This window comes from Pteropus medius, unplaced genomic scaffold (assembly GCF_902729225.1).
Source record: "Pteropus medius unplaced genomic scaffold, Ma_sr-lr_union100, whole genome shotgun sequence".
Classification (NCBI taxonomy): Eukaryota; Metazoa; Chordata; class Mammalia; order Chiroptera; family Pteropodidae; genus Pteropus; species Pteropus medius.
The window spans coordinates 3509285-3518486 of NW_024346150.1; the positions used below are offsets into that span (position 1 = coordinate 3509285).

Consider the following 9202-nt stretch of genomic DNA (forward strand, 5'->3'; position numbering starts at 1 on the left):
ATGGTCTGTCCTGCTCTCCTGTAAGATTGTCAGGAGAATTATAAGGTGACAGACTGTTGGTGCTTTCTACTATCTCTCTCTTTTTAATAGTGAAGTTCTGAGTTAGAATATGAATAAAATGGTTCTCTGAATTTATCTTGTATTCTAATAAAGTGTTCAGTAGTAAAAAAATGAGTAAAAAATAAAACCAGAGATATTAATTTGTTGAACTCTGAACCAAATTGATGCACAAGATAATCTCTTTGGGTATAAAACAAATATTTCAAACTCTGATCCTTTAAAAATTTTATTTTTGGTATGTTTCTCTATTAAATATGTACATATGGTAGTACAATATTTGTTGTGCAATCAAAAGAATTTTTTAAAACTTTGATTTAACTTTTGTGACAGCTTATTTTTATGAAATTGTATTAACTTGAGGGTTTTTATAGAGGAATGCTATATATAAATGTATTTAATGACTTGATTCACATGCTGGATATGGATATGGATTGTTTTAAATCACTTTTGCCCTCAGATCTATGGGTTTCTATGCCCTGTGACTAAATAAGCCCAGATTATTACAATGCCTAGTATTATTTTTTTCTTCTCTTCTCCCTCACTTTTACAGTAATTGTTATGTTTCTGGAGAACCGCATTATTCTGCCTACTTCCATCAGTATTTATAACTGACTTTGGGCAAGGAAACTAGATGAGCAGGTGTAATAGGACTGTATTTAATTAAACCCAACAGGTTTTAAGTAACAGGCCATGGTTCAATTACGGGGAGTACAAGGGCTGCCAAGCAGGGCCTGGGGCAACTTCAGTGTGTCTTTTTATAATTAGAATTTTGTTTTGGTGTGGATGTTTGCTCTCTAGATAAGTGTCAGTGACTGCAGTAATTTAAAAAATGACTTTCTAAAAATTACAGAATATGTAATGCTTACTTTAGAGAATTTTAAAAAAATACAGAGAGGTACACAGAAGATAATTTTAAAAATCACAATTTCACAGTTAGAAACAACCAGTATAAATTTTGCATGTATTTCTTCTTTTTTTATTTGCATATATATTTTATATATTTATTTTATGCCTATTTTACACAATTTGGTTTATACTGCATTTGTAGTTTTGTATTTTACATTTTCATTTGACAGTATTAATAAAGCATCTCCTATGTCATCACATTTTCTTCAAAACCCATACCCTTGTTAGTAGCTACATTCATTACATGAATGTACAATAATTTATCTAACTATCCCCATGTTATTGGAAGTGTTTGATATTTTACAAAATACTATGGTGAAAAACCTTGTATACAAATATTTGTCTACATCTTGTATCATTTTTAGGCTAGATTCTCAGAACTGAAAATACTGGGTAGAAGACATGAAATGTGATGAACATTCTGATAACGAACTTGTGCACATCCTTAATTATTTCTGCACAGAAATTCTGTGAAGCAAAATTGCTGTTCAAAGAATATGCAGGTTTTGTTTTATATCTATGTGTTTTTTACATGAGAATAGGTCTTCCTGTCTTTTTTTCTGTGTGTAAAAAAAAAAAGTGCTCACTATAAAAAATATTCAGACATGAAAAAGCTCAAGAAAGAAAGTAAAAATCACCTGTCTTTCCATAATTCTTGTTGACATTTTGGATCCTGTGCCGACATATACAGATATGTGTGCGCAAATGAGAGAGGGCATGCACATCTACATCCTGTTACAAAAATGAGATCCACACTATATAAACTGTGTTGTATACTGATATTTTAAGAAACTGATGTTAATTTAAAGTATGGTACACTTAGAGAAATGTGCCCAAAACATGTGTACAGCTGGATGAATGTTCACAAAGAAACACCCAGATTAAGAAATAGAAAAAAATGTGGAACACTTCATGAGATTGAATGTTATCCTTACCCAGGTGCCAAACTAACTCAGCGTCATTCCAATTTTAGTATATGTGCTACTGAAAGGAGCACTTGAAATGTACCGAGGTATCTTTTCATGTTAACCAAGAAACTATATTTGAAAGGATATAAGATATCATCGATTGTTAGTGTCCCATTATTTTGTGTACTGCTAAGAAAGAAAAAAAATCTGCCATGTAAACTATAGACAACACCTTGTTGATAGTCCTGTGTAATAGCCAGCTTCTTTTTAAAAAATTGAGATATAATTGGCATATATATATAAGATTCTATTAGTGTCAGATGTACAGCATAATGATTCAATATTTGTATACATCGTGGAATGATCACTACAATATGTTTAGTTAACATCCATCACCTCACGCTTACAATTTTTTTTCTTGTGATGAGATCTTTTAAGAGTAATCTCTTAGCGAGTTTCAAATATACAATACAGTATTGTTAACTAGAGTCACCATTCTGTACATGACATGCCAGGGCTTATTTATTTTATAATACAGAATTTGTACCTTTTGATCCCTTAATCCATTTTTCTCACCTTCCACCTCCCCACCTCTGGCAACCAACAATCTGTTCTCTGTATCTGTGTTTGTTTTTTTCTATATTTCTGTTTTTAGATTCCACATATAGGTGAGATCATACAGTATTTGTTTTTCTCTGTCTGATATAACAAACTCCTTGATGCTTTTAAATTTCCTTAATCTGTCCTGAGGTTTGCCAGTTTCGTCACCCTTCAGCTTCACTGCATGATGAGTGAAGGCAATCTTTTTGCATTTTCTTATCTTCAACCATGTCTTTTTTTGGGTCCCATTAAGCTCTTGGTTGTTTCTTCTCCAGAAAACATGAAATTGTGGTCATTCTTCCAATGAAGTTTATTTGCTTCGGTCACATTAAATATGTGCCCTGCTTTTCTGTTTCCATTCATTAAATGATTTTGTCTCAATGCTGGTTCTGGTGAAATCTTTTGAAAGACATTTTAAATAATAAGCTCAATGAGTATGGTATCAATAAAGCATGTGACTCAGTTAGAAATGACAACTGTACAAAAGCTTTGCTGGAGTTCATGCACGCCCACACTGGAGGACAGCAGGACCCATGTGAAAAATATAGGTGAGTCAATGAAATACAGTATATATGCACCATCTCTTTTTTTTATAATTGAGATTTTATTGGTTTCTACCTTATCTGTTCACAGACAATATAAATAATCTATACACAATTCTTACACATTAGAATCTATACACATAAGAATCTATATATAATTCTCATACAAGTACTAACGATCTGGAAAAAAATGATCGTAATCTTTTTCTAAAAAATTACTCAGTCACTTCAATTAGAATTTGGAGGCAAATTGTTCTTTAATACAGGTTATCAAGTGCCTATATAATAAAATACTGATGAGTTGTTAGGTCTAAAATTCCACTAATTCATGATTTAATATCATATTTACGACATGTTAAAAAATGCAATCTTTCACAGCATATTAGCAAAGTTGTAGGAAAAGCTGCACTACTGCTACCAAAGATGTCACAGATGGCACTTAAGCCCAACTGGGGAGTCAAGATCAAGGAACAGTTTCCTTAGACAATATTTTACCAAAGAACAGCATGGATATAGAAGATAAACAGTTTGAAATGTTTGAGGCATGCAAAATGAATGAATTTAATTATGCTTCATATTATAGGATATGACCCTCCCCACCTCAAGATCATGGGATGGTAATTGGTGCACAGATGTCAAAAACTTCCTTAATTCATTATTCTTCTAATTCCTGGTTGTGCAGAATAATAATTTTAGCTATTAAGAAAAAGCATTTACACTTTTCTAAATATGTAAAAAAATATCAACTATTTCTAGAGCTTCTAAAATTCTTGCCTTTACAAAACAGTTGAACAATGCAGGAGATATGGGGATCACAGAGAAGATTTGAGATATGATATTTATCACAGACTGGACTCTCTTCTTTGTTCTGTTTTCTGCAGAAAAGTCTTTAGTTTCTTCATGACTGACTTTGGCCTCTTCCTTTGGCTCTTTCACTTTTATTTGTTTCCCCTTTGAAGATTGATTCTTTCCTGTTGTGTTTTTGAGGCTTAGTTTCAACATTTGCAGAAATAGTTTGTTAGACCATTTTGCTGACCCCTTGGGGTTTACTTAGTGCCCCTTGGGCCAGATCACCCTTGCTCTTGGGCATCATGATGGTGCTTGTGGTGGGGAGGGTGGGCACTGGGCTGCGACACAAATGGCACTTGCACCATCATTTTTCATGGCTGCGTAATAGTCCATGGCATGGTTATATTACACTTTAATTACCAATCCTGTACAGATGATGAACATGCAAGTCTTTTCTAATCTTTTACTATTCATAAAAGTCAATACAATAATTCTTTTGCTTAGATAATTATATTTTTTGTATAACTATTTCCTTGGAATAAATTCCTGAAAAACTATTAAGTCAAGTGTTATGCACATTTTATGGATTTTATGTGTATTGCCAAACACTTTTAAAAGTTATACAAATTGACATCTATTGATGGTATATGAGAATGTGTAATTCCTGGATTCCTGAGAGTGCTTTTCTTTTGAATCTTTGTTTAGTGATGAAAGAAAATTATATCAAGAGTTCGATAATTTTTCATATTTTTCTTGGCTATTTGTGACCTGTTCATGTTCTTGATCTTTTTAATTGTAGTTACTTATTTTATTGATTAAAAATACCTCTTCTAATATATAAACTTTTTTTTATTGTATATGCTATTTTAGCTTGTCATTTACCTTTTTACTTTTTCCTAGTTTTTCTTTTTTCTTGTTATGCAGAAATACTCAATTTTTATGAATTAAGACTGTTGAGATTTTCATAGATGGCTCTGGGATTTTATTCTATGCTTCTGAGGCCATCTTCACTATAAGATAACATAAGTGTTTTATTATTCTATTTATTTTTATTATTTTAATAAAAAATCTAAAACTAATTACATGAGAAAATTTATTGGAATTTCATTCCATTAGATGTTAATTTGGGGATAATTGTCATCTTTATACTACAAAAGCTTCTAATCTGATCTCTTCACTTTTTGTACCTTTCAGGTATCTCGGTAAAGGTTTGTCATTTTTTCATATAAATCCTGCACATTTTCTGTTGGTTTTACTTATAGTTATTGTGTCTTAATTGCTATGCCATAAGAAATTTTTACTTAATATTTTCTAACTAAATGATGCTGATATGTATGAGGGGCTTCAAAGTTACCAGTAACTCTTCTTTCACAAGTTAGGTTATGGATAAATGAGTATTTATTTTATCGTTATTGATTTTAAATTGTCTATTTACTTTATATATATACATATATAAAAATATTTTATATATCTTACTGTGTTCATTTCCTAGGACTGCTATAACAATTTGTCACAAAGTGGGTGTCTTAAAAGAATAGAAATTTATTTTCACAGTTCTGGTAGGTAAATCAAGGTGTCCATTGACAGATGTATAGATAAATAAAATGTGGCATAATGATACAATGGAATATTGTTAACCCTGAAAAATGAGGGAAATGTTGACATATACTACCACATGGATGTTGAAGACATTATGCTAAGCCAGACACAACGGAACAAATATTATACGATTCTATTTATATGAGGTACCCAAAGTAGACAAGCTCATAGAGGCAGGAAGTAGGATGGTGGTTGCTGGGGGCTAGGGCAAAGAGGAAATAGGAAATTATTGCTTAGTGAGTACAGAGTTTAAGTTTGGGATGACAAAAAAATTCTGGAGATGGTTGCACAACAATATAAATGTACTTATATTGTTGTGCAACCATCTGAACTGTACATTTAAAAATGGTTAAAATGGTAAATTTTATATTATGTATATTTTACCACACTGGACACTGGGTTGGTTCTACTTTTGGTTATTATGTATAATGCTGGTGGCAACACGGGTATACAAATATTCATTCAAATCTCTGCTTTCCACTCTTTTGAGTATGTACCCAGAAGTGGAATTGCTGGACAATACAATAATTCCGTGATTTTCACAGTGGCTGTATAATTTTACATTTCTACCCCTTCATTTTACCCTTAATGAGCATCTAGGTTGTTTCTAGTTTTGGCTGTTATGAAGAATACCAAAACCATTCTTCTACACGTCGTGCGGTGCACGTATGTACACATTGCCGTTGAGTATATGCCAGTAATGGAATTGCTGGGCCAGAGTGTATGCATATGTTCACCTTTAACAGAATGCCTGAGTTTTCCAAAGCACCAGGACCAACTGACAGTACTGTCAGAGAGTTCCAGTCATTTCCTATTCTTGCTAACTTAGCACTGTCAATTGTTAAAATTTTACTCATTCTGATGACTACATAATGTATGTCATTGTGACTAATGATATTGAGTGTTTTCAACACGTTTATTGATCACTTGGATAGCCTCTTTTATGAAATGTCTGGTTTAAGACTTTTGCCTTTTAAAAAAATTGGATTATCCTTTTTTTAAAAAATTGATTTGAAAGAGTTTTTATGTATTCTGGATGTAAGTTTTTTTTTGGATCTATGGCTTACAAATATCTTTTCCCACTCTATGGTTTGCCTTTTTACTGACATCCTATAACTTAACAAAAATCACGCTCGTTCCTATATATCTAAATCACAATTTAGATTTTTTTTTTACTTATATTTCTAATTGGCTATTGTTAATCTAAATAAAAGTTCTTAATTTTTATGTAGTTAGCCCCATTACCAAATTAATTCTGTGTTCTATTAAATTTTAAGTTTTCTAGGAATTCAATAATATCAGCAATAAGGAAAGAAAGATATTTATCTTCTTTTTCATGTTCTGTTTATTTTGCCTCAGTGCTTTAGGTAAAACTTTCTAAGTATGATTGAAAAATTGTGGTCATAGCAGACATTCCTATCTTGGTTCTGATTTTAGTGGCAATGACTTCAGCAATTTATTGTTTAGTATACTATTTGCTATATATGGTCTTTTCCATGTTTATATAATGTCCTTCTATTTTACATTATAGCCCCAGGATGAAGCAGAAAGTAAAGTGCTAATTGAAATTTGGAGAAGGGTCTAATATTGAACTAGGACCAAATATTTGAAGCCCCTGATTCAAATAAATGTCTTTTAAGACATTTGTTCTCAATTTTGTTTTATTGTGGCATTTTTTAAATTGCACTTTGTCTTTTTCTTGCATATGTTTATCTTTTTATATGTGACACAGTCTGATATTTTCTATTTTATTTTTCATTTCAAATATATTGGTTGAGACCTACTTAATCAATTTTGTGATCCATTAATGGTTTGCGACCCACAGTTGGAAATATTTCTTCCTAAGTTAATGGGTGTCTTTTTTTCTAGTCTTTGGATTAGGAAAAGGTCCTGTGGGTTATAGTTCAATGAAACGTAGGGAATAGTTGAGTACATCTGTTAATACTTCAAAATACTATACTCTGTATCATTTACAATCAGAAAAAGTTAAGAAGTTTTTGAAAATGAGTTCTATAAAATTACACTTGATGGCTTAGTTTATTAAGAGAGTTGGACATTTTTACTGAACTGATGACTATTTATAAATCATGATTTTTTGGTATGGCAATGTGGAAAATACTTTCTGATTAAGTAAGAAAAAATGATAAATAATAGCTATACTGGTCACTACTGACATGATTAACAAATAACTCCAGAATCTCAATGGCATACAACAACACCTTCCCTACCCACTGATCGGCAAGTTGGTTGGAATGGTTCTGCTTTAAGCTAAGAGCGGGATTCAGGTCTGTTCTATGTGTTCAACATCACTGACGGCAGCTGCGAAGGGCTGGCTCGCATATCTCGTGGCAGAGGTACAAAAGTGAAGAGCAAACCTGTAAGCGGTTGTTAAAGGCCTCTGCTCTGAAATGCCACACTGTTACTTCAGTGCACTGGTCAAAGTAGGTCCTATGGCTGAACCCAACATCAATGAGATGGGGAGGAAAACTGTGGAGGACGTTGGCAAAGATGAGGGAGGAAGAAAGAATTCTTGGCTGATAATACACTACTATAATAGCCAACAGTTCCAGAATCCCATCTATTTTATTAACTTATTTCTGCAGTAATAATACTCATTACGCTAAATAAGAAGTAAATTGGCCTTTTCATTATGAGAAAATTTAAGTCTTTGATAAAAATAATTACTTTTCTAAAAAAAGATTATATTTGCATTGTATAAGAAATTATTTTCCAGTATATTTAGTTGAAAATTTTATAAAAAGAAGTATTAAGTATTTATGACAGGTACCTAGAGAAATCTGTCCTTTGGATAATTTTTTATATTGCACTTCTGTGGTCTCAGCACATGCTGCATTTCTTGTAGTAAATATCCAACCATGATGAAATAAAAAAATATAATGGCTCTCACTTAAGAAAAAAAGACTTTCCTAATTCCCTTTATGATGAAGTTTTTACTTTGACTATACCGTTTCTCTCCCTGTGGGGCCAGCATATTAATTAATAGAAGCTCTAAAATTGTTGAAATTTGTTCATTCTCAGGCTTTGATTCCTGTACTATCTTATTCTTTACAGAAAAATTTGCCAACCCCTGCTCTATGAAGTTATTATAAAACAAAAGAATAGTTCTAAAAATGCAAATATTATAACATATAAATACTTCTGATTTCTTAAAAAACAAAATGCACATTTTTCACCCTTGCCTCCATTGGCGGGGGGTGTCTATGATATTTTGTGAGGACTATCTGGCAACCCTGGTTTAGGATACATGAGTAGAAGTCAGCATAAGCTAGTTCATGCTGCAGTAACAACCGCCAACACACAGTGCCTTAACGCTATAGGTTAGTTTCTCACTCCTGCTAAATGTCCATGGTGGCGTTCCAAGATTACTTCAGGATCCAGGTTGTTGGAGCAGCCGTTCTCTGGAGAGCTTCTGGTTACTCTAGCAGAGGCAAAAGGAGTGTGGTTAATTGGGCACTAGATATTAAAGCTTCCATCCAAAAATGACACACATCACTTTGCTATGTTTTATCTCAAGAGGATTGGGGAAGTATAATCCTATCATATACCCAGGGAGAAGCAAGGAATACTTGGTAGGCAAAATAATGATTACTGCACTATGAAACAAACAGTGGTCATTTCAGAAAGCAGTTTCATTAGAGGAGGAGGTAGGCCTTGTGTTTCTGTGGTAGCTGTTTGCAGTGAAATGGAGGTGTCTAAATCTCTTTTGATTTTCTTTGCTCTTCTTTTCCAGAGCTTCATCTGTACTTTGGTGAGTGTAAATTCCCCCCTGGAGAATTA

The 9202-nt window shown here is 32.7% G+C and overlaps 1 non-coding gene across 1 annotated transcript; it reads right to left on the reverse strand.

The window, feature by feature from the left end:
• Nucleotides 1-1860: 1860 nt before the first annotated feature.
• Nucleotides 1861-1963, reverse strand: LOC120613008 (U6 spliceosomal RNA). Its single transcript, XR_005655590.1, has one exon. It is a non-coding gene; the product is annotated as a U6 spliceosomal RNA (small nuclear RNA).
• Nucleotides 1964-9202: the final 7239 nt, after the last annotated feature.